At 42.4% G+C, this 26,114-nt stretch overlaps 1 long non-coding RNA gene across 1 annotated transcript; it reads left to right on the forward strand.

Annotated features, from left to right (window-relative positions):
• The first annotated feature begins 447 nt into the window (after nt 1-447).
• On the forward strand, nt 448-26,114 carry LOC140515054 (uncharacterized). The gene is made up of 3 exons (XR_011970826.1): nt 448-829; nt 16,021-16,055; nt 25,441-26,114. It is a non-coding gene; the product is annotated as an uncharacterized lncRNA (long non-coding RNA).

Here is a 26,114-nt window from a genome sequence, read left to right on the forward strand (position 1 = left end):
TATATAAAATAAGGAAACTAATGGCACCTATTTCACAGAGTTGTTGTGAGGGTCAAATGAGATAATGTATCTGATGTACTTTGTAAACTTCAAATCAATTTATAAAAGCTACTATTGTGATTACTACCATTTTCAACTGAGCTTCTTTGAGAAGCACTGAGCATGATCATTATTACTTCATCAGAATATGGAGAAGTTTGGAGGATGTCTATATGGGCATGTTAGATTTCACCTTGGCTTTGAGCTGTTCACCTTATAGTGATTGTTTTTTGGCAAGGTGGGCCAGGGTGTAGGATCACCCTCTTACTGATAGTCATTTCCTCCAAGGACAATTGAGTAGTTGCTAAAGACTTGATCTTCAGTCAAGTTTGACCAAACAACACACACTTTATGACCTCATAAACTCACCTCCAAGTTTGGATGTGTCCAGGTATGGAAGGGTGTTTATTTTCTTAAGAGAATGAGAGAACCGAGAGGGCAAGTCTAAAACCCAGTATCAGGCTTGTTGAGCCAGAATATGGGCTTCAACTGCCATGTAGCATGGTGGGGATGGCCAAGGAGAGGAATAGAGTCCCCTACCCTTCATAGGAAACAGTTTCATTCAAATCAAGAAAATGAAAAAGAGCAGAGAACCCTGAAAGTGAGGACATGGCTTTAAAGGACTCACTAAATCATCAGCGATTGCTATTCTTTGGTCAATAAGACAATTGCTCCATCTCTCTTCCCCACCCCCGCCCTCCAAAGTACTTTTCAGCACCCAGTCACTGGGAACAGAAGCCAAGGGTTTCTCAGTCTCCAAACTGCTCAAGAGCTGGAAGAAATCAGCAAGGTCAGTTTAGAACGAGTCCTCTGCACTTTCTCCTTACAAGTATAAACTGATTTGCAAACCTTAAACTGCTATGAATGTGAGATTAATACTATTGCTACTACTACTACTGTTACTGCTGCAGCTACTTCTACCACTCCCACTCCTATTACGTGGCATAATGATGTAGCGTTAGAGCTGGAGTTGGGCAGGACCTGAGTTCAAATCCAGCCTCAGACACTTACTACCTGTTTCACTTTGGGGAGATCACTTCACCTTTGCTGCTTCAGTTCCCCCATCTGTAAAATAAGGCTAATAGTAGTATCTACCACTCAGGGTTGTTTTAAAGATAAAATGAGGTAATATTTTAAAGCGTTTTGTTAAACTTTAAGCACTACATTAATACTAGTTATTACTATCCCCATTTTACAGATGAAGAGACTGAAGTTCTTAAGGAACTTAAACAAGGTTATGTAGATAGTAAGGCAGAGGCCATATTTAAAACTCAGCCCTCTCTTGACCTGAAGTCCAACACTTTCTTGACTCTCCCACATTGCCCCCATTGTCAAAGGTTATAGAGAACTCTGAAGTGTCTCAAATCGAACCCATTTATTCCTTTCTTTGTAGAATTTAAATATGTGTGTAATATGAGATATAGAGATGACCAGTGACAATAATATTAACTCATGTTTTAGTAAAATCAGTCAACTAGCTAACATTAATTAAATATCTTCTATATGCCAAACATTGTGGTAAGTGCTAGAGATACCAAGGTAGGACAAATGTAGTGCCCCATTTTACAGATAAGGAAACTGATGAGTCTCTGGGAGGGGAAGTGGCTTGTCTAAGCATCACCTGACTGACTCATGTTAAGGCTCAAACCCAAGGCCAGGGCTCCAAATTTCAAGACCATCTTCACCTATTTCATTGCAGGGAGGTCACCTGAGAATCCAGGGACCACAGCACTGGACTTGGAGCCAAGACCTTAGGTACTAAGCTGAATAATAAAAATTAATAATAGTAACTATATAATGCTTTATGGTTTGCAAAATGCTCTACAAATATTAGCTCATTTGATCCTCACAATAACCCTGGGATGAAGGTGCTATTATTAATTTGTATTACAGAGGAGGAAACAGAGACAAACAAAAGCTAATTGACTTGCCCAGGGTCCCATAGCTAGTAAGTGTCTGAGGCCAGATTTAAACTCAGGAAGATGAGTCTTCTTGGTGCTGTCTTCTCTGTAGTTTGCACTTAACTCCGTATCCATTGTCCCTCCCCCCCCCCATAAAAAATAAGCTCCTTGAGGGCAGGGATTGCTTCATTTGGATATTTGTATCTGTAGAGCCTAGAATAGTCTTTGACACATAATGGGTACTTCATAATGTTTGTTGCATTGAAATGAATTCAACATGTCATCAATTCATCATCATTGCAAGAGTCCCCAGCTAAGGGGATATTGAGCAGCTCTTCCATGAACTAGACAATGGGCACCATTTTCCTACAGTAAGAAATATTCTCCTGTAATGAGGGAATACCAAAAGACAGAAGACATTTAAAAACAATGGAAATAAAGTAGAATAAAATCCAGTGGAATTGAGGCTTACACGTAAAATACCTTGGTAGTGACATATTCATTGAAACTGATGTCTGTTGACAAATGAAATCCACACCATTGGAACCTGGGTCATCCATCCTTCGTAAGATGATCCTTCCTGTCAAAAGTCTGGTAAGAATTACTGAAAAAAGTCATGAAGCAGCCTTCTCCCTGTCCAAAGCCATGACACTGTCTGGACCACATTAAGGGAGAATTCAATAAGTTGCTACTCTTTAAGTGATGGAAAATTAATGATGCAAACATGCTTTCTGATAATTTATGAAAGAAGGTCAGGATGGTTTACTTTTCAATTATATTTTAATCCATAAAGGTTTTCTTCAATTGTGGTTCTTTGAATGTTTGGCTTTTATAAGATGGAGACTATGACAAAGTGGATGAAACTGGTAAAACAATCCAAAATGTAACAATTAATTGGTATTGCAGAAACACTTGTGAGTTGGAAGGGACCTAAGTGGCACAGTGGATAGAGCTTTGGAGTTGGAGTTGGAGTCTCAAATCCTGCCTCAGAACAAACAGTACAAGCTTATGTGACCCTAGACAAGTCACTTCACCACTCTGGGTGCCATTTTCTTCATGTGCAAAATGAAAGGGTCTTTTCCAGCTCTAAAGGCTCTGCTCAGTAGCCATCTAGGCACACTTGGGTCTGAACCACAAGCTCTTCTCCCAACATGCTCTACAAATAATTCTCTTGTCTTTGCCTGAATACATTTAGTGAACTCAGTGCCTAAACAGTCCATTCTGATTTTCAGCGATTCTACTTTAATGGTTCGAATGTTTTTCTTAAATCACACCTCAATTTGCTCCTTTGTGCTTTCTGTTCCTTCATCCTGATTCTGCCCTCTGATGGATTAAAAGGAAAAAGGAGGCAGGACCTAGCACTAATGAGGGGGATCAGAGGGGGCTTCATGTAGCACCTGAAGTTAAACCCTCAGGAATGACCAGGATTAAATGTATGTGCTTGTCCTTCATTGCCAAAGAAGACCATGCCATCAGAGAAATAATGACATGATTTGTATTTGACTTTGTTTTGAGTGAGGGAGGGCTGTGCAGGTCACCAGCCTCACTTCTCCTCCAGAGCCATCTGAATCCAGTGACCAGATATTCATCATATCAGGATGACTGGAGTGACCTAGGATGAGGCACTTGGTTAAGTGACTTGCCCAAGGTCACAAAGCTAGTGAGTGTCAAGTGCCTGAGGTGAGATTTGAACTCAGGTCCTCCTGACTCCTGCACTGGTGCTCTATCCACTGTACCACCTAGCTGCTCCAATCAGGATTGTACACCACAGATACAAGAAGGGAGGGAATTCCAGACTGCCACAAGCCTTGTGGAGATGCATGGAGGCAAGGGATGGAATGTGGCATTTGGGAACAGTACATGGTTCCCTTTGTTCCTGAGTGGGGGAGAAGGAGGGGAATTTAAGGAATGTAAAAACAGCTCCTACCTCACAGAGTGGTTGTGAGGCTTAAATGAGAAAATGAATGCAAACATTTTGCAAAATTTCAAGTGATTTCAATCTATTGGAGATATTATTTCTGTATGTTCATGAGTGAACAAGTATTTGCACTAACAAGATTCCACCTTGTTCAGTCATGTACAACTCTCCATGACCCCATCTGGGATGTTCTTGGCAAAGGTCCTAGAATGGCTCACCACTTCCTCCTTGAACTCATTTTTCAGATGAGGAAGCCAAGGCAAACAGGATCAAATGACTTGCCCAGGGTCACACAACTTGTCTAATCTGAGACTGATATGAATTCATGAAGAAGAGTCTTCTCAAGATCCAATCTCTTTAGCTGTAGAAGAATTGTCCATGATGCAGCTTTAGATATATCGAGGTGACTATGCACCCTGTATAGAGTTTGATTAATAACTTTTAAAATGTGGGAGAGGGGAGAGAAAAGAGAGAGGAGATTAGCTTCCCTTCCATACTCTCTGGCTCATTATGCCCCTACACTGGCATTGCAGGGAGAATCTTTACCTTTCATCGTAGGCTGGGCTTATGTCTAATGTCTCCACAGAAGGAATTAACAGAGTCCCTAGCAAAGGTATGCAGAGTACAAAGTAAACACTGCATGAAAATAAGGGTGGCTTGTATTCTACCACAGAAGAATTGTTCACCCTCTCAGAAGAGCTTAAAAGGCTTGGCCACCTCTCCCACCAGAGGTGCTGGTCCTCCCTGAACACCCCACTATATCCTTGGCACTGTGCTAAACACTGGGGCTAAAAAAAGAAAGAGAAACAGACTCATCTTGATAGAGTTTACCATCTAATGGGGCGGGGGGAGGGAACGAGAGGCACCAGGGAGTAGCCTGTCCCGAATGGAGGCCACGCCTAGCAGCTGAGGGAAAGTGGAGTGAGCAGGAAGAAGAGCTTAAAATACAGACTCATAAGTGTGTATTAAAAGAATTGAAAATATAAAAAAAGGGACCAAGCATCCTTATTAGATTTCCCTAGGAGAAAAAAACCACTGACATTCGTAAAGAGCTTTAGTTTATACACATGGTATCTGGCTTTCACAACAACCACGTGAGATGCGTAGGCTAGAAAGTGAAAGTAGAAATAAGATTTTGATCAGAGAACAAGAAGTAAAAGAGTCCCCCAGTTTTCAGGGATTTACAGCCCTCTGATATTCTCTGGTTTATAGACCATACTTTCAGAGGCAGAAAATAAAAGGAATCAGCCCCCAGTTCCACACATCATTGACTAAATCTTTCTTCTCTTCGGACTTTTGGTTTTCATTATTTATTTAAAAATTTTTCTGTCTTATTTTTTTCCATTTACATGTAAAAATAATGTTTAACATTCATTTAAAAAATTGAGTTCCCAGTTCTTTCTCTCCATTTTCCCCCTTCTTGAGAGGGCAAACAATTTGACATAGATTTTCCATGTGCAATCATGTGAAATATATTTTCATATTATCCATGTTGCAAAAGAAAACACAGATCAAAAAAACTCCCAAGAAAAGTTAGAGAAAAATGTACACTAGAATTCATATGCAAATTCCAGCGGTTTTTTTCCAGATGGAGTCTGAGGTAAAACTTGAACTCAGGGCTCCCTGACTCAGAGTCTAATGCACTATCCACTGCGCTACCTAGCTGCCTTTTGGCCACTCTGCACCTTCTCCATTCAGCCTCAGTTGCCTCTCTCCTCTGGAAAGCTGGAGTGGAGGATGGGGCACTAAACTCCTCCCAAAGCCTTCCTTTAGAGAGGGCTCCCAACCTTCCTGCTCACTCCACTCTCCCTCTGCTGCTCAGCGTGGCCTCCATTCAGGACAGGCTACTCCCTGGTGCCTCTCCCTCCCCATTAGATGGTAAACTCTATCAAGATGAGTCTGTTTCTCTTTCTTTTTTTAGCCCCAGTGTTTAGCACAGTGCCAAGGACATAGTGGGGTGTTCAGGGAGGACCAGTGCCTTTGGTGGGAGAGATGGCCAAGCCTTTTTCAGGGCTGCTCAGACTCCTTTGGTGTTCACCTGGCCCCCAACTCTCACCCATGACTCCAAGAAGCTGTTGTAGCCTGCACAGAGGCCACACTCCTGGTAAAACCAGCACCTAAACCAGGCTGAAGATAGCCAAGAGGTCTCAAGTGTGTCAATGAGTTAGAAGGATGTTTTCCCCTGGTAGAATGGGTGGATGAGAACAGTTTATTCCAACAGCCATGAAGGCAGCTGAAGCAGACAGAGTGGAGCACTTTGAGCTTGGGCAGCCATCAAAGAGACCAAGGTTATCCACTCTGTCCCAGCCATCACCAGTCATCCAGACTTTCGCTTGCCACCGGACTTCGATGACACTTTGTGCACCTCTGTCTCACTCAATTCTGTTGAAATGTGTAATTCAAATCTTCACTTCACATGTCATTGGTCCTCTTGAAAAGAAAGGATGAAAAGAGATGGATACAGTCACCAAAAGCAAAGGACATGGCACAGAATCAATGAAATGTCTTAATGGGCTGTTAAAGCCCCCTTACTCCTTTATGAAATGTGAAGTTCCTCCCCATGAACAAGAGGGAGTGGCAGATCGGCCATGCCCCCGAGGTCCCTATGAGAGTTAGCTTGCTAGGTTTGGACAAAGAAAAGCCAATAGTTCAGGAAGAACCAACCTCTTGAGCAGGGCCTGCTCTTCAACTCTAATTAGTGAGAAAGGGATTTCTTTCTCCTTCACCCCCCTCCCTCCACATCCACCACCATGCTCTGTAGCAGAGCTATGCAGTCAGGAGACTTTAGGGGCCAAGATGCATGCCATCCAGACAAACATAGACCCAGAGGGGAAACTGAGGCTTGCAACTTGAGGCAGGAAGCAGCTTCAAAGACTGGTAACCAGCTGCAAAGGAAAGAGTTGGTTGCAGATTTTAGAAAAAAACTACCTTTAATCATTGAGAGAAAAGTTGAGGGGAGGAGGGGGCCATGGGAACTCATGTGAGCTTCTCATCCTGCAGAGATACTTTTCGGGGAAGGGGAAAAGAGGAGCAGCCTGTGCTTAAAAGGGGAGAAAGGACAAGGAGACCCAGACCCATTTCATAGAATCTGGACTCCTAGAAGCTTTCTTCACCCACAGTATTCCTCTTAGGTTCTTGGACACACAGTCACTCACACACACGCACACTCACACAAACATACACACACACTCACACACACACTCACACACATTCACTCACACACACTCACACACACTCACACACACTCACACACATTCACTCACACACACTCACACACACACACACACATTCACTCACACACATTCACTCACACACTCACACACATTCACTCACACACACACTCACACAAACATACACACATACACACACTCACCCTCACACACACACTCACACTCACATACATTCACTCACACACACTCACACAAACATACACACACACTCACACACATTCACTCACACACACTCACACAAACATACTCACACAAACATACACACATACACACACTCACCCTCACACACACACTCACACTCACACACATTCACTCACACACTCACATACATTCACTCACACACACACTCACACAAACATACACACATACACACACTCACCCTCACACACACACTCACACTCACACACATTCACTCACACACACTCACACACACTCACAAACATACACACACACACACTCACACACATTCACTCACACACACACACTCACACAAACATACTCACATACACTCACATATGCACACACACACTCCTCCATTTTCATGGTGATGCAGAACACATAAAACTTTTGGATAAAACCAAGACTGAGTCAATCAAATCTAACTAGTTCATATGATGCCAAAGATCCAGAAATCTAACCAGTCCTCTATGACTGACTGAATTTTAAAACTTTCATTTAACAAAAGAAATCCTTGCAGAACTCCCTCCCCCAGTTACTTTCTATCTTGAGGTTCCTGAATGAAAAATATTGTCATTTTTATTTTAGAAATACTCCTTTGCATTTGTTTGTTTGCTGGTCTCCATACCAAGCCTTTGTGGGGGAATAAGTTCATCTCTTTCTCATGCAACTCTGCTGCCACAGGCTGACCCCATTCTACCAGCACCAGCATTTGAATATCCGTATATTCCCAGGAGTGTGCCAGAATGCAATTCAGTGATCTGTGCTCCTCTGGATGCGGTGTCCATCATCTCAGTACAAGCTAGCTATCAGTGTATCATCTAGGGCTGATCAATCTTGACATTCTCAGCAAGAATAAAACTGGAAACAAATGGAAATTTCAGCCAACAAAAGGGAGTGAAGCTTCACAGGAGAAACATAAAGGAATTGACAAAGCTGGAGCTATGTCAAGGGTATCCAAAAACATCATTTCATATGGGAAACTTAAATAACAACTTACATTACTCAGAGGTACTTGCAAAAAAAAGGACTAGCATGCAGTTCATATACTGAGACCTGAGGCACTGGATTGGGGTGGTAGGGATATTTTTCAAATAATATGATAAATAACTAACAAATTAAAATTAAAAAATGTATTGATATTTAGTGACTTTAATGAAAAGATGAGCATAGGAAAGGACAGCCAAAAAACATGTTGGAAAATACAGCTCAAGAGTAAGCAATGAGCGAGGCCAAAGGATTGTTGATTCTACAGAAACTTAATACCCATACACTGTGAGTAAATACATTTTTTGGGAAAATGGGAGGGAGTGGATGTGTGAAGAATCCAATAGCATCACGAAACATGGAATTAACTCTTTGTCCAAAGGATAAGCAGGAATCATGAGGGTCATGAATGAGTATAATCAGGCTACCAACTTGTTGAACATCAAAGTAAAGCCAAATTAGAATAATGGTCTGGAAGGGAATTAAGACAACTCACCCCTGACCTATTCAAATAAACTTTTGACACTGAAAAAAATGAAAAGTAGATAGAAGATTAGGCATCAAAACAGAAGCCATCATCAGAATGGGGGAGGGAAGAAGTATGTATTAAAAACCCATCATGTGCCAGGCACTTTGCTAGGTACTTTGTGACTATGAGCTCATTTGATCTTCACAGCCATCCTGGGAGGGAGGTGCAGTTGTTACCCCATTTTATAGCTGAAGGAAGCGAGACAGATAGAGATGAAGTGATTTGCTTGGGGTCTTACAGCTGGTGAGTGTCTATGGCTGGATTGAAACTTGGTCTTCTGACTCTGGGTCCAGCACTGTCCCATCTAGCTGCCAGTGAAAGAATGAATAAAATCACAAGAGCTTAGAAACTGTCAGGACCCTCCTCCCCCAAATCCCCCCAACCCAACACTTGGTCTTCCTGCCAAGTGGGTCAGGATAAAAGCCAAGGACAATGTGGAGTTAGGATACAAAGTCTTTAATGTCTCTGAGAGGAGTATGGCAGGATGTTACAAAGTCTCATAACCAGCAGGAAACAGTGGATGAAAAAGTCAAGCTCAAAGAAAGCTTAGAAAAACCAGCTAGTCAAAGTCACTTTAGTGGCACATAAGGATGAAATTAGAAGGACGATGATTAGACTAAAAAGGGAAAATTATAGGTAGAAATGTTTTATAACAAAACTCTTTTGGCCATCATGGGTTCCTGAGCTGTCATATGTGGGCCATATGGTTCCAGTCTCAGGGAGTTTGGTAGGAGAGCTGGTTTTGGAGGAAGGAGAATCAGCTCTGTTCTGGATGTCTTGACTTTGGGAAGTCTGTGAGACTTTCAATATGAAACATTCAACAGATAGTTGACGCTGCAGAAATGGAGCTAAGGGGGAAGACTAAGACTGGCTACATGGATCTGGGTGTTATCTGTGCAGAGGTGGTAACTAAATACACAGGAAATTCTAAGACCATGAAGAGAGAGAGTGCAGTGGGAGAAAAGAGACCAGGAGAGAGACTTGGGGCCCATCTACAGTTAGGGAACTTATATAGTATGAATGATGATCCTACAGAGGGGACCAAGAAGGAAGAGTCTAAGAGGTAGGAAAAGAAACATGATAAAGTTTTGTCACCAAATCCCAGAGGAGAGGTTGGTAAATAGATTCAAATGCTTCAGAGAGGTTAGGAGGGATGACAATAAAGGAAAGACTATCACATTTGTCAACGAAGCGATCATCGGTAACTTTAGAGAGACCAGTTTCAGTTAATGTTGAGGTTGGAAGTCAGATTGCAAGTAACTGAAAAGCATGTGAGAGGAGAGAAAGTGTAGAAAGTTTATGTCCCCTCATGCTGGCATCCCATGTTGGTTGCATCTAAACACCAAAACTAAGATTAACACTCAATTCAATTCTGGGCCTGGCACGTAGTAAGTACTTAATAAATTCTTGTTGACTTTCCTTGAAGACCCCATCACCTTCTGAGACTATCATCTCAACACCTTGGACATTTCCTCCCATTAGGCAACCCAAAATCACACTAATATTTAGCTTTCAGGTCATACTATTTCCCCATAATCACCTTGGGAGTGGCATAGTGTATGGAGCACTGGATGTGGTCAGTCAGACCTGAGTTCAAATCTAGCTTCAGACACTTCCTAGAGGTATGACCCTGGGCAAGTCACTCAACCTTGTTTGCTTCAGTTTCCTTATCTGTAAAATAAGTTGGAATGGCAAACCACTCCAGTATTTCTGCTAAGAAAAACCCAGATAGGATCACAGGAGATTTGAACATGACTGAACAGCAAGGACAACTGTAAAACTTCAAACTTTTTTCAGATGAATTCCTGAATAGTTACATCTGCTCATCTTGTTGACTTGGGTACAAGCAGGCTTTTGGAACCTAAGGAAGAGGCTTTACATTTATCCTTATCAAGTATTAGATGATTAGGTCTGGAGGTGGGGAACCTGCAGCCTCAAGGCCACTTGTGGCCCTCTAGGTCCTCAAGTGCAACCCTTTGACTGAATCCAAACTTTGCAGAATTGTTCTGTGAAGTTTGGATTCAGTCAAAGGACCTTACTTGAGGACCTAGAAGGCCATATGTGACCTCAAGGCAACAAGTTTCCTACCTCTGTGATAAACCCAATTTCCTAACTGGTCAAGATCTTTCTGAATTCAGTCTTATCCACTCAGTTACTATGATCTGCTATATTTCTGTGACTATCAAAGATTTATGAAACTCTTAAGATATTCAATTCCCCAGTCTTCTGGTTCTGGGTAGATTAGTTTGTTTGTGAAAGGAATGATTTTACAATAGACAAGAACCTTGCAAAGCTCCAGGGATCAGGACCTCCTTTAGAGACAAGAGGTTGTCCTAGCTGACCTTCAGGGGTCCTTTGAATCATGGAGCCTTCTCTTTTAGGCCTTTCACCTTGGAACTAAGAAGATTCATTCTGTTCAGCCATCTCAGCTTGTCTTGTTAATCCTTTGAGTACTTTAGGAAGCTGTCAATGCAAGGCAGACAAGGAGCACAGACAAGATAGAATATTAACAGTTTGCATACAAACTCACATTTTATGTCCTAAGATGTCAGTTCTTTTTTCTGCCAAACCCCAAACCCCTCCTGTAGTAAAGTGACGATCATCCCAGAACACATTGAGAATGCCACGTTGGCATTCATCCATTCTTCATGGCCTTGTTAACATGAGGATAGTATTTAATTAACTTAGGAATGGGAAGCATTTTTGATTAAATGGATTGATTGTGAGCCCCCTGAGAAAGGCCCGTTATCATCTCCATCTGGGCCAGATTGCTAACTGGAATCTTACAGGCATTTTGAAAGCTAGAGAACTAGTGCAAAGCACTCACCCAGGTCCCAGGAGGACACTAGGAGTGTGGCACAGGATGACTAGGGTATGCACAGGCTCTGCTCTGGCATTTTGGAAGAGGGTACCCTCCAGTGCTGCAGATCAGAGACAATATTTGTAATGCACTTAGCAATGTGCTGGATACCTAGTAGGTGCTTAAAAAAATCCTTCCTGCCCCCCTCCTCTTTCCTTTCCTTGATAAGACCACAGAGCCATCAAAGTGTGGACCTCAATGAAATGCCAATGACAGATCACTCTAAATTTAAAGAACTGTAGGGATGCTTATAAAAATAGAATCTGGGTGGAAGGGCCCTCCCTCAGAGGAGGTCCTGATTGTCTAATATAATAAATACAAACATTCTTCTTCCCACTTTCACCCCTGCAATACACAAAGAAGGAAAAGCAGAAGCTTTGTACTAAATACATATATATGTGCATATATATAGTATATATGTGTGTATGTACATATGTCGACACAGGCCAACGAGCAAGTTCATCCTTCACTTTTCTGTTGGGAGATGGGTACCTATGGCCCATGAGTCCCCTAGAACCTTGGGTGATCATCGCGCTGATCAGAGTTGCTAAACTTTTAAGGTTCATTCACCCTTACAATGTTGTCATCCTCCTGGTTCTGCTCACTTCACTTTGTATCAACTTGTATAAATCTTCTCAACTTTTTCTGGAACTACCCTCTCGTTATTTCTTATGACACAATAGTATCTATTCCATTAATCTACCATCACTTATTCAGCCATTTCTCAACTCTTAGTTACTAGTTCTTTGCCGTTACAAAAAGAGCTGCTTGAAGCATTTTTGTAAATACTGATCCTTTCCCTCTGTCTCTGATCTCTTTGGGGACAAGCCTAGTAGTGGTGCCATTGGGTCAAAGGGCATGCACAGTTTACGGACTTCCTCCACTTAGTTCCAAATTGTTTTCCAGAATGACTGGATCCATTCACCGTTACACTAACAGTGCCTTTCTGTGACTGTTTTCCCTCCTCCCCTCCAGCATTTGTCACTTGCCTTTTTGTCCACTACGCCTTTTTGACGAATGTGAGACAGAACCTTAGAAGTGCTTTAATGTGCAAATATCTAGTTATTAACGATTTGGAGCATTTTTCCTAAGGCCATTGCTAGCTTTGATTTCTTCTTTTGAAAACTACCTGTTCATATCACAGGAGTTCTTTTATAACATTCACAACAACTGGTCATCTCAGTTTAACTGTCATCTAATCTCATTCCCTACATACACCACAAAGTCCTTCTGTAGTACTCTTGACATTCAATTATCCAGTCCTTGCTTGAAGGAATCCAGCACTGGGGAACTCACTGGGGAACCCTCTCAAAGCAACACACTTTAGGATAGTTTTAATTGCCAGGAAAATTGTCTTTATATTGAGCTAAAATCTACCATGCTTTAAACTCAAATCACTCTGGCTCTCATTGATTGGCCAACAGTAGGTCCCAGCCCAAGTCTCACTTGGTCACTGTTTGGATTCTGATGGTTTTGAGTGTATATAACTAGTGATTGCTTTTGTTTTGGCCAGAAACCCTGAGTCTCTTCACCTCCCAGATTTTTTAAATCTAGCCTTACTCACTGAACCGGCATTGCCTCAGACAAACTGAGACCTGGGAAAGACCTTAGCTTAAAAAGACCAAGGTTTCCCATTGCATCCAGGGCCATCTGCAGTCATCCTGGTCTGCATCTTGCCACTAGACTCAGCTGACTCTGGAGGAGAAAGTGAGCCTGGTGACTTTGCACAGCCCTGCCTCACTTAAGTCCAATTTAATTGCAAGTTATGACATCTCTTTCCTAGTGTCATGGTCCTCTTTAAGAGAGAATGAAGGACAAAAAACAGCAAACAACAGCAGCTATTTCCTATTTACTTTTTATATTATTTATCATTTTCTTCCAATGGATTTTTCATTTTGTATTTATTGAGTTTTGAGCTTCTCCTGATTTGTCAAGATGAGCTCCAATGCTCCTTCAGTTCTGTGTTTCAAGGTAGCAGTTTTCCCATCCATTGTTGTATCATGCTCTCAACTCCACCATTCGATTAATTCAGAGGACTAACAATTCCCATTTTGAAGACTTTGGTGTTTGTGAAATGCTTTTGTCTTCTCTCAATAACCTTGTGAGCTGGGTATCACAAATGTGATCACTCAGTATTAGGGAGCAGAAAATGGAGATTTTGAGAGCTGGAGTGGCTTATGTGAATCCCAGAGATGCGAAATCCGTTTAGTGGTTCCAGTCCCTGAACTGTAACCAATAGGACCCCCTGCCTCTCCTTGAATGGACTGTACTAGAAGATCCTTCCCATTCTACCTCCTATGCCCACAGGAGTGACTAGATAGATACTCTGAGCAAACTGCTTTGTTTAATTGGTTCGCTTTAAGAATAAAACCAGAGGGCCAAAAGATTTTAGAGCTGGATAGGGATTAGCAGTGGACTTCTCCAACTATTTTACAAATTAGATGGCTGATGCTTGGAGGCAGGTGACTTGCCTGAGGTCACATGGTTAGTGGCAGAATCAGGACTAAAGTTTCTTTAGTTAAGAACATTTCCCTTGGAAGCATTTTCTCATTTTTTAAGGAAATCAAAAATAAGTCAAGCCTGAAGTGAGATAGGACCAAGGCTGTGATATTTCTAAATATTTCTCAAAAATAATTCCAGGTTGAAAGAATTTTTGCAACTAGTGTCTGTGATAAAGGCCTCATTTCTAAAATATATAGAGAACCGAGTCCAATTTACAAGAATATAAGTCATTCCCCAGTTGATAAATGGTCAAAGGATATGAACAGGCAGTTTTCAGAGGAAGAAAGTAAAGCTGTCTATAGTCATATAAAAAAATGCTCTAAATCACTATTGATTAGAGAGATGAAAATCAAAACAACTCTGAGATATCACATCACACTTATCAGATTGGCTTACATGACAAAATAGGGTGATGATAAATGTTGGAGAAGATATGGGAGAGTTGGAACACTAATTCATTGTTGGTGGAGCTGTGAGCTGATCTGGAGAACAATTTGGAACTATGCCTAGAGGGCTACAAAAATGGGCATACCCTTTGACCCAGTAATACTGCTTCTAGGACTGTCAAGTCAAGAGGTCATAAAAATGGGAAAGGGTCCCACCTATGCAAAAATATTTTTAGCAGCTCTCTTTGTGGTGAACAGAAACTGGAAATCAAGGGGATGCTTATCAATTGGGGAATGGCTGAATGAATTATGGTATATGAATGTAATGGAATACTATTGTGCTATAAGAAATGATGAACAGGAAGACTTCAGAGAGGCCTGGAAAGACTTATATGATCTGATGCTGAGTGAAAGGGGAAGAACCAGGAGAACTTTGTACACAGCAACAACCACAGTGTGCAAGGAATTTTTCTGGTAGACTTGGTACTTCACAGCAATGCAAGGACTTAAAAAATTTCCAATGGACTCTGGAGGCAAAGTGCCTTCCACATCCGGAGAAAAAATTATAAAATTCGATCCCAGAATGAAGCAGATCATTTTCTTTTGTATTATGTTTTATTTTATGATTTCTCCCATTCATTTTAACTCTTCTATGCAACTTGACTAAGGTGAACATATTTAATAGGAATGTATGTGTAGAACCTATATAAAATTGTATGCCATCTCAGGGAGGGAGTAGGGAGGGAGGAGAAGGGGAGGAAAGGGAGGGAAAAAAATCTAAGATATATGGAAGTGATTGTAGAACACTGAAACCAAATAAAATAATTCAGTTAAAAATAATCTCAGGTAGTGGAGAGTCAGAGGTTGGTGGGACCCTGAGTTGCAGATGGAGATGCCTATAGAGTGTCTGCACTAAGCTTAGGCTTAACATGACAAGGCCCCAGGAATGGGGGCAATCAAATTCCTTACAGAGGGTTGAATGAGTTCAGCTTAGAAACAGAACATATCAAAGCTCCCAGGTCAATCATTAGTTCCATTGCACCCTTAAGGAGCCCCTGTATTTCTGGTCTGGGCAAAATGGGGAGAGCCAGTCTTCTTTTGTTTTTAAAAGTGAAAATTTTCTATAGAGGGATTGTTATGGAGAATTGTCGATAGTGACTTGGAAGCTCATAGGGGAAAATGGTAGGACGATGAAAATGAGGAGGAAGGATTGCGGGGAATCCAACCTTCACCATTCCTTTGTGTAATTTACTTATTATTTTAAAGAGATGTGATTTATGTGTAATTGGGGAAAAATAAAATGTTATTAAAATGAAACTAAAGACAGGTCTTTTAGCAGGCTGATGGATTTATATTTGTTATCTAGACAAAATCTGCCCTTCTGTCAGTGCATAGGAATTAGCAAAGGAGACATCGCTCATCATTTCTCCATTTGTGGGTTGTGATTTGTAGCCAGGAAACTTTATTTTTCTTTTGTTTCATCTTTTCTAGGTAACTTCTTGAAGAGATAACACCAAGGTTTCCAGGTATCACATTTATCTCATCTTGAAAACTACCCTAACCAGTGTAAGATTTCAGGCAGAATCATTCCCCCCTGCCCGCCCCACCCCCCCCAGTCAAGATAAAAAGGAAAATCATATGGAATAATTAGGTCATCTCATTCTCCTGGAGAGAAAGAAAGCCTTCCAAAGCCCAAGAAGGAGACTTGTTTTCCTAATAGTGAGATGCCACATATAGAGAAACAGAAAAGCCCCACCTAAATTTAGGAACCCTCAGAAGCACCGACTAGGTTAAAAAAAAAAAGATGCAGTAGTTGTGTGCACTGCATCATAAAGATGTGAGTTTACCAAATGGGAATCCTGTCTCACAATACCATGGCCCAATTCCATGACTTCCTGGTAGGGTCTGGTATAATTGTCACTCTGCTACCGTGGCATCTCCCAGTGCAAGCCAAGGGACAGGAAAAAATTCTGAGGTCCTTCTCAGAAAGAGTCTCCCTTGCTCAAGCCGTGTCCAAATCCTGAAGTTTCCTTGCAGGTGGGACATATTAATGTCATGGATCACAGATCACTGTAACAGATATAACGATGATGATGATGATGATGATGATGATGACGATGACGATGATGATGAATAAAAAGTCTAAAATATTATGAGAACTATCAAAGTGCAACAGACAGAATTTGAACACGTTCTGTTGGGGAAATGGTGCCAAAAGACTTGCTCACACATGGTTGCCACAAATCTTCAATTTGTAAAAAACACAATATCTGCAAAATTCAATAAAGCAAGCACACTAAAAGGAGGTGTGCCTGCACTTTCATCATCCTTTATGTCCTTTACATTCCATTATATTCAGAGAGCACATTTTGTTCAGCTGTACCCCCATTGCTGGACACTAACAAGGGAAAGTAAGTTTCAGGACCTAGGTAAGTGGTTCTGGGAGGGAGCTCCCCAAGGAGAAATTCAGATGTCATGCTCAGTGAATTAAATTCCACTGCTGGATATGTAACACAATGACTGATGGTCTCAGTGGGCTTAAGGCATGCAGGTCAAGAACGACAAAGCCAGAAAAATGCTTCTTGAGGACCAATGTCACATGCACTTTGTTATTAAATCTTTACATAATTCATGGTGTTTCCCTTAAATAGAATATAAGTTTCTTAAGGACAGGAATTGTTTTGGTTTTGGGTTGGTTTCTCTAACACCGAGCACAATGTCTGGCACATGATAGATCCTCCCTCAGCAAATTCTTGAGAAATGGAATGGAATGGAATTGCTGGATGAGCTCACAGAAGGCTGTTGAAGGCTCCAGCTAGGCTAGCTCATCTCCAAAATGCTTCACCAATATCCCCCTCCTGGGAGAGAGGAGATGGATTCCAGATAAAGAATGACACATCTACTTTTGAACATGACCAACCCAGCAATGTGTTTGACTTAAGTGTGCATATTTGTTACAAGAATATTGTTTTCCTTTCTCTTTTTTAATTGGAAGGGCAGAGGTGGGAGTGAGAAAAAAAATAATGCTTGCGAACTGACAAAATAGAATTTAAAGAAATGAAGCCTTAGCCAATCCCTTTAGAAACTATTCAATTAGAGAAGAGTTTATTTTAAGCCTGTTTGTTGGCTAACTCCCTATTACCAACAGACATGGTCCAACTGGAAATCTTACCCTTGTTGCCAACTTTCAGGGAATCCTTGCACAGACCCAGAAGAGGGCTGCCCATATTGATCTATGGCACAGCTACCTTTGTGGTCTTCCCCATGAATAGATTCCCTTAACTCTCCAGCCTCCAAGACTTTGCTCAAGTGGTTTCTATGCCTGCAATATCCTCATATCTCCCTCTTTATCTGTTGAATTTCCATCTATCCATACCATCCTAACATAGCCCTCAGGCATTACAAAATCCTGTAGTTTCCTTCTTTGATGCACCTATTTTGTGACACATGCTTTCTGTTTGTGAAGGGGTGGCCATTGACTGCTCCTTTTTCCAGGGACACAAGTCAGCTTCTAATCAAAGTGGCTGTTCAATTAGATCTACTTTGGCAGGTACTTTGTCTAGCATAGATCTGCTTCATGACTCTAATAGAAGCAACTACTGAGCTAAGTCTGCCTCAGGACTCTCTTCTGACCCACCAGGTGCTCATTAGGATAAGACAAGGAGAACATTAGAGCAAAGGGAAAAAACCACCTGCTTCAGGGGATTGCATATGGAGAACTGAAGAAATTGGGAGTTATAAATTGGGCTGGATACAATGGATGGACATCAGAACTATTTGGTGATTATGGGACAAAGTAATTTACTTGATTATAGACAGAAGATAAGAACCTAGTAGCTAACCTTAACCTAGAATGGGCTCATTCTTAGAGAACCAGCTAATTAACTAAGAAAGATCAGAGAAAGAGAGAGACATGCAACAAATTTCATGAATGTTTCAAAGAAGAACAGGAACCCTGAATTCTGACTTGATGAATAAATTGTCTGTCCTAGGAGAGGCTGCGGCATTGTCTCCTGCTATCTGCTGTTGAGACTTGAGAAGGGGAAGGTGGAGGGGAGGGGAGGGGAGGGGAAGGAAGGGGAGGGAAGGGAAAGAGAAACTTGCCTGCATTATAACTGTTATTGCTGAGAAGTGGAAAATAAGATGAAGACTCCTACAAAGGAGCAGAATTGTCTTTTGTCAACTTTAGGACAAAAATTATTGCCCTTTCCTAACAGAGAATAACATTATTTCAACTTAAAGGCATCAACTAAGCCTGAAGTCAGAAGTGATATATGCTACAGTTGCTGTCAAAGTGTAAATCCAGCAGAGCAGAGGAACAGCTTGGAAGCAGAGAATGAGAGAAGCTGGCTTGTCTGACTGAATCATGCCCAAAGAGATCTTAGTCAAACACACCGTGGATCAGCTCAGCTTAGCAAAGGAAGTCTATGCTGAGCACTTATGGACACCTGGAGACAGAATGGCGATGCTGGAGATGACTGTTCCAGAGCTGGCAAATCCACTAATTGGCACTAGCATTCTAGGACAGAAAGCATCACCCATGTGTGCCACTCTGGAGAACTATTCCAACTTTTAATACATACCAGAGAGAAAAAATCCATAAAAGTTCAAACTGAACAGGAGTTGGATGCACCTCATTCAGGAAACTGCCATCTTTGTCAATGCTGCCCTCTGTTGCCAAAGTTCATCTTTTTAAAATAACCCTTCTTCCCATGATATTGTGTGACTGAGTCCTGGAACTCCCAAGAGGCCAACTGTGGCTGCAAGTATGGCCACACTCGTTATGGGGGCTTCCTGGCAGTGGAGAAGCCAGCCACAGAGGATTTTGGGCTCCCCCTCCTTGGACATCCTCAAGAACAGGTTGCTGATGTCTTGTTGGGAGTGTTGGTGAGGGGATTCTTGGGAGGCTTGAGGAGGTAATATCCACTTCCAACTCTGAGGTTCTGTGAGTATGTGAATATAAAGGATTTTGAGAAACACAGAAAGACATGAAACAAGGCCTGCAAATGCCATGAGACTCTGTTGTCCACACTCACCTCATTAACCTTGATGGGGGAGGGGCATCAGAGGCCCTCTAGTCTGAGCATCTTCCATTTTACAGATGAGGAAACTGAGGTCCAAACTTGCCCAAGGTGATGCAAGCAGCAAGTAGCAGGGCTAAGATTTGAACCCATGTCCTCTGACCCCAAATCCATTATTACACTATCTTACCCTGCCTCCACAAATATAGAACCCTAGACTTACTACTCACCTCAGCTAAAAGTTAAAAAAGCTGCAGACCTTAGCACATGGACACAATCCCCTCAGTGTTGAAAGCTTCTCCATCCCAACAGCTTTTCCCCTCCTTTCCAAGGAGGATGTTTCTTCCTCCTCCGAAGCTTCTCTGGTCACAAGCATAAAACATTTCTTTCCTGCTGCATTATTCTCTCTCTAAGAACCTTGCTATGAGAGAAAGGCTGAGGGCACGGGAGTCATGCACACAGATGACTCTCTGGGTGCCATCTTTTGCATTAGAAGGGGCTGGACTGGGGATACCCCTAAGGACATTGCTCTGAGCACTGCCTGCATGCCTGTGGGCCCCGAAGTGTTGGCCTTCCTCAGAGCAAGGATTCGATTGCTCCCCTTAAGTGAATCTACCTAGCCAGAGCAAAGAAGAAGGGATGAAGAACCCAAGGAACGGTAACACCATTATGACCACTATGTCCACAGAGACATCCTGGAAAGGTGGATATTCCAGGCACGGCTCAGGCCAGACATGTCCCATCTCAAGGGAAAGCCATTTCTTTCTCTTCAGCTACAGTGATAACCTAGAAAAATGGAGAGTGGATGCACCTCCGTCCTGCTCACTCCTTCAGGCAGCTTTGCCAAACTGTTCAGGGATGTGCGTCCCGAGGGTGCTCAGTGAGGGGCAGAGGAGGGAACCTCCCAGGAAGCATCGCTGTGAAAACAATGCAAAAGAAATGGGGCTCCATGGGAGGCTGTCTCACCCATGTAAATCATGGGTGCTCTTTATGATCAGACTGAAGAGGAAAGAAATGGAAAAGGAGAGGGCTTAAAATCCATTAGGGAGAGGGAAGTGGCAGACTAAGTCTCACTCTCCTCCTGCTCCCCCTCCTCCTCCTCTCTCCTTCCTCTCCCCCTCCCACCTTCTCCAGCTCACATTATTTGGGATTCTGTCTTGATGAATGAATGTCTGCAAGTGCTATTTGGACAATCACTTCACTCACTCTCACTTTCCTTCTCTTCAAAATGGGGGGAGGGTGTGGGGGTGGAAATTCTTGCAGAACATGCCTCACCCTGAGGACAAGGAAGCTGTGAGTGCCAGAGAATAGGGGTTGCTACCTTGGGAAGAAGGAGCTGGGAATGAGTAGAGAAGGTGGCTGTAGATGTTTAAGGCCCTAGGAAGGACACACAAAGCCCTAAGAAATCAAGCTCAGTTCTCCCATCCCTCCATGGGATGGTATGTAGAGATGGCCTATTATAAACACTAGAGACCAGAGAAAGGCCTATCTACTGACACCTTCCTTATTGGATGCATGGAATTTCATAGGTCAAGCTTCTCCTGTCCTTGATGTGGGCACATCATGCTGGCAGTCCTATGCCAGTGTCTCTCACGTCTCCTAATGAATATTAAAGCTCTTAAAAGAGTATCTTAAAGTAGTGTTGTGGAAGGCCAGGTGTGACTCAGGCCAGTGTGGTGCCTCAGGTTTAATGATATCCTTGGAAATCACCAAATAGTAAAGAAGGGCTTATTCAGCCAGGAGATGCCACTGAGTCAGTCTGGAGCAGCTTCCCTGCTTCTGAGGCAGCCATACTAGTCTGCTAGTCAGAAACCCATGAGAGGACAACAATTCATGCTGCATTTGAGGTCTGGGCCACCTCAAGAGTCCAAGTCTTAATCATTTAAATCCTTTGGGGATTAAACATGGTTTCAACATATTTTAAGGAAAAACTAGCCTAGCCTACATGGCAGACATTACTCTTAACACAACTCCTATGTAAAAACCCTGGCCCCCTGTCTGAAACTCCCTCAAGTGTGGAAGAGAGGGAACTCAGCTACCTTGCAATTAAACTTAGAAGAGGGACAGAAAAGCAGTGACTTAATTCCCTTGTTTGTCTTCCTTGTGAAGCTTGTGAAACTTTCTCTAAGTCCCAGACCTGCTAAATGAGATTGGAGAATTTTGCTATTTTTAGTGCCAATAACAGAGAGAGGAGACTTGCTGAATTTTACCCCCATTCTCTTTAGAGATATCAGGTAAAACATAGGCAGTTATGTCTATAGCTTTCAATTTTTCCCAGAGGTAGCCTTGAGGGCATTCGGATAGAGCCACCTTGATGAGTAACCAATATGTTGGCTTCTCTTATCTCTCCGAACAAATGAAGTCTGCAAGCAGACATTCACTCTACACTCTTAGAACTGTTGAAGAAAAGCTGACTGGTAAGTAGGGCTTCATGGTCAAACAGCTGGCATCATCTGAAAGCTGTTTGTAATGTGATCTCTCTGGAGGAGAGATTTATGATGCCTTCTATTGTTTAGGACATCAGCAGCAACATGACTGACATTTCTAGAAAGGGTGTTTCAAGGTTTGAAAAATGCTTCACACATTTTATCTGTTTTTTTTTGTTGCTGTTTTACTTTTGTTTTATTTTTTAAATTTATCTATTTAACGTTTAACATTCATTTTCACAAAATTTTGGGTTCCAAATTTTCTCCCCATTTGTCCCCTCCCCCCACCCCAAAACACCGAGCATTCTAATTGCCCCTATCACCAATCTGCCCTCTCTTCTATCATCCCTCCCTTCCCTTGTCCCCAACTTCTCTTTTGTCCTGGAGGGCCAGACAACTTTCTATACCCCTTTACCTGTATTTCTTATTTCCTAATAGCAAGAACAGTACTCGACAGCTGTTCCTATAACTTTGAGTTCCAACTTCTCTTCATCCCTCCCTCCCCACCCATTCCCTTTGGGAAGGCAAGCAATTCAATATAGGCCATGTCTGTGTAGTTTTGCAAATGACTTCCATAACAGTTGTGTTGTGTAAGACTAACTATATTTCCCTCCATCCTATCCTGCCCACCATTGCTTCTATTCTCTCTTTTGATACTGTCCCTCCCCAAGAGTGTTGACTTCAAATTGTTCCCTCCTCCCATTGCCCTCCCTTCCATCATCCCCCCCACCCTGCTGATCCCCTTCTCCCCCACTTTCCTGTATTGTAAGATAGGTTTTCATACCAAAATGAGTGTGCATTTTATTCCTTCCTTTAGTGGAATGTGATGAGAGTAAACTTCATGTTTTTCTCTCACCTCCCCTCTTTTTCCCTCCACTAAAAAATCTTTTGCTTGCCTCTTTTATGAGAGATAATTTGCCCCATTCCATTTCTCCCTTTCTTCTCCCAATGTATTTCTCTCTCACCACTTAATTTCATTTTTTTAAGATATGATCCCATCCTGTTCAACTCACTCTGTGCTCTCTGTCTCTCTGTCTCTCTGTCTGTCTCTGTGTGTGTGTGTGTGTGTGTGTGTGTGTGTGTAATCCCACCCACTACCCAGATACTGAAAAGTTTCAAGAGTTACAAATATTGTCTTTCCATGTAGGAATGTAAACAGTTCAACTTTAGTAAGTCCCTTATGACTTCTCTTTGCTGTTTACCTTTTCATGCTTCTCTTCATTCTTGTGTTTGAAAGTCAAATTTTCTTTTCAGCTCTGGTCTTTTCATCAAGAATGCTTGAAAGTCCCCTATTTCATTGAACAACCATTTTTCCCCCTGAAGTATTATACTCAGTTTTGCTTAGTAGGTGATTCTTGGTTTTAGTCCTAGTTCCTTTGACTTCTGGAATAGTGTATTCCATGCCCTTTGATCCCTTAATGTAGAAGCTGCTAGATCTTGTGTTATCCTGATTGTATTTCCACAATACTTGAATTGTTTCTTTCTAGCTGCTTGCAATATTTTCTCCTTGACCAGGGAACTCTGGAATTTGGCCACAATGTTCCTAGGAGTTTCTCTTTTTGGATCTCTTTCAGGTGGTGATCGGTGGATTCCTTGAACACTTATTTTGCCTTCTGGTTCTAGAATCTCAGGGCAGTTTTCCTTGATAATTTTATGAAAGATGATGTCTAGGCTCTTTTTTTGATCATGGCTTTCAGGTAGTTCCATAATTTTTAAATTGTCTCTTCTGGATCTATTTTCCAGGTCAGTTGCTTTTCCAATGAGATATTTCACACTATCTTGCATTTTTTCATTCTTTTGGTTTTGTTTTGTGATTTCTTGGTTTCTCATAAAGTCATTAGCCTCCATCTGTTCCATTCTAGTTTTGAAAGAACTATTTTCTTCAGTGAGTTTTTGAACCTCCTTTTCCATTTGACTAATTCTGCTCTTGAAAGCATTCTTCTCCCCATTGGTTTTTTGAACCTCTTTTGCCAATTAAGTTAACCTATTTTTCAAGGTGTTATTTTCTTCAGCATTTTTTTGGGTCTCCTTTAACAAGGTGTTGACCTGCTTTTCATGCTTTTCTTGCATCTCTCTCATTTCTCTTCTAAGTTTTTCCTCCACCTCTCTAACTTGATTTTTGAAATCCTTTTTGAGCTCTTCCATGGCCTGAGCCCATGGAATATTTATTTTGCCTGTTTGGGGTACAGAAGCCTTGATTTCTATGTCTTTCCCTGATGGTAAGCCTTGTTCTTCCTCATCCGAAAGGAAGGGAGGAAATATATGTTCACCAAGAAAGTAGCCTTCTATGGTCTTATTTTTTTACCTTCTCTGGGCATTTTCCTAGTAGGTTACTTGACTTCTGAGTGTCCTCTTCACCCCCACCTCGCCTCCAGATCCACCCACCCTCCACCCAGCCAGCACTTGGGGTCTGAGATTCAAATGCTGCTTCCCAGCCTCAGGGCTCTGGCTGGTGGGGCTGCCATTCAGTGCCAGACCAAGTTCAGGTACTCAGGTGGGGGCAGGGCCACCACACGGGCTCAGTTCCCCCAGGGGGTCCACGCAGAGACCCCCAACAATGGACCCAAGCTCCTGACCACTCTGGGAGCCCCCGTCCACTGCCGTCTCCACTGCTGCTTCCCGAGGGGGCCTGAGCCCTGGGGGCACCCCACTCCCCCCTCCGTGAACAGAAAAGCCCCTCTCATCGACCCCTTCCGCCCATGGGTGGAGGGACCCACTTGGCCACCGGAGATTCTGTCCCCGAAACCAGCTCGGATCCGCTCCTCTCGGTGCAGCGTGGCCAAGCCAGGGCTGGGCTCTGCTCTGGTCCAGTGCGTGAGGGACACCCCGGGTCAGTCCTTCAGGTCTGTCTGGAACAGAAACCTCCTTTGCTCCACCACTGTGTGGCCTCTGCTGCTCCCCAATTCTCTGGGAGCTCCTCCCCACAGGTATTTTATGGGCTGTGGGTTTGGAGCTAGCATATGTGTATCTTTCTACTCTGCCATCTTGGCTCCTCCACACATTTTATCTTGCTTGATCTTCACAGCAAGCCTGAGATGTAGTTGCTATGATCACCCCCATTTTACGGATGACAAAACTGAGGCAGATAGATGTTAAATGATTTGCCCAGGGCCACATATCTATGAAGTATCTGAGGCTCAATTTGAACTGAGGTCTTCAGTCCTCAGGCCCAGAGCTCAGTCCACTGTACCACCCAACTACCCATAAGCTCTAATGTTAACTTTTATGCTATCCTCAGTATGTTGTGAGACATAGGCAGTACCCATAATTACCCAGTGCATACCCCCCAAAGTTGACCCAATGAATAACATTTTCAAATAATATTGCTAGGGTAATAATACTAAAGCTGATGGTGATGGTGATGGTGATGATGATGATGATAGCTACTACTTACGTAGTACTTACTAGATGCCAATAATTATGCCAAGCATTTTGAAAATATTATTTCACTTGATTTTGGTAAGTTATTGCAGGTATTGGACAATGTCAAGCCTACATTTCCCAGTATTCCATGTGGCAGGCACTGGTCTCATGAACTACACTTTCCATGAGGACTCAGACTCCAAGAAACAGCCTTGAATATAAGAAGGTCAAGCCTTCAGTTCCTATGAGTTGTGTGTCTGCACCACAGAGACTTTTGTCATGGTCAGGAAAACAGCGAGGAAATGAAAGAGATAGATCATGTGTACAAGGCCAACACAAAATCCTGAATCATGGTCCCCACCAGGAATGACACCCCAGTGGGACAAAACAATCCAACTACAGACCAAGCAAGATGGAGAATAGCCAATAGTAAATGACCAAGATTCACCAGTGCCATGCTCAGGCTTTATGGGCAGGTACAAGAAAGGGACAAGAGTGACAATAATGACCTAGCCCTGTTCAGATGCCATTAGCTGCTGACACCAGATAGGAACCGTGCAGATGATACATGATATACTGACTCATGAGATATGAAACCAGGGCTCCATGTCCAAGGCCTTTGAGGCTGTAAGGATCTCCTTCTGGTCTTTCCATTTTGGAGATGGGCCCTAGGAGAGAAAAAAAAAAAAGCTTCTCCCTAGACAATGATGGAAAAGAGGGGGTGTGGTGGCACTCACTTGCTTTATTTCCATTCTCATTAAAAGTTTCATCCTGA

The sequence above is a fragment of the Notamacropus eugenii genome, chromosome 7 (assembly GCF_028372415.1).
Source record: "Notamacropus eugenii isolate mMacEug1 chromosome 7, mMacEug1.pri_v2, whole genome shotgun sequence".
Classification (NCBI taxonomy): domain Eukaryota; kingdom Metazoa; phylum Chordata; class Mammalia; order Diprotodontia; family Macropodidae; genus Notamacropus; species Notamacropus eugenii.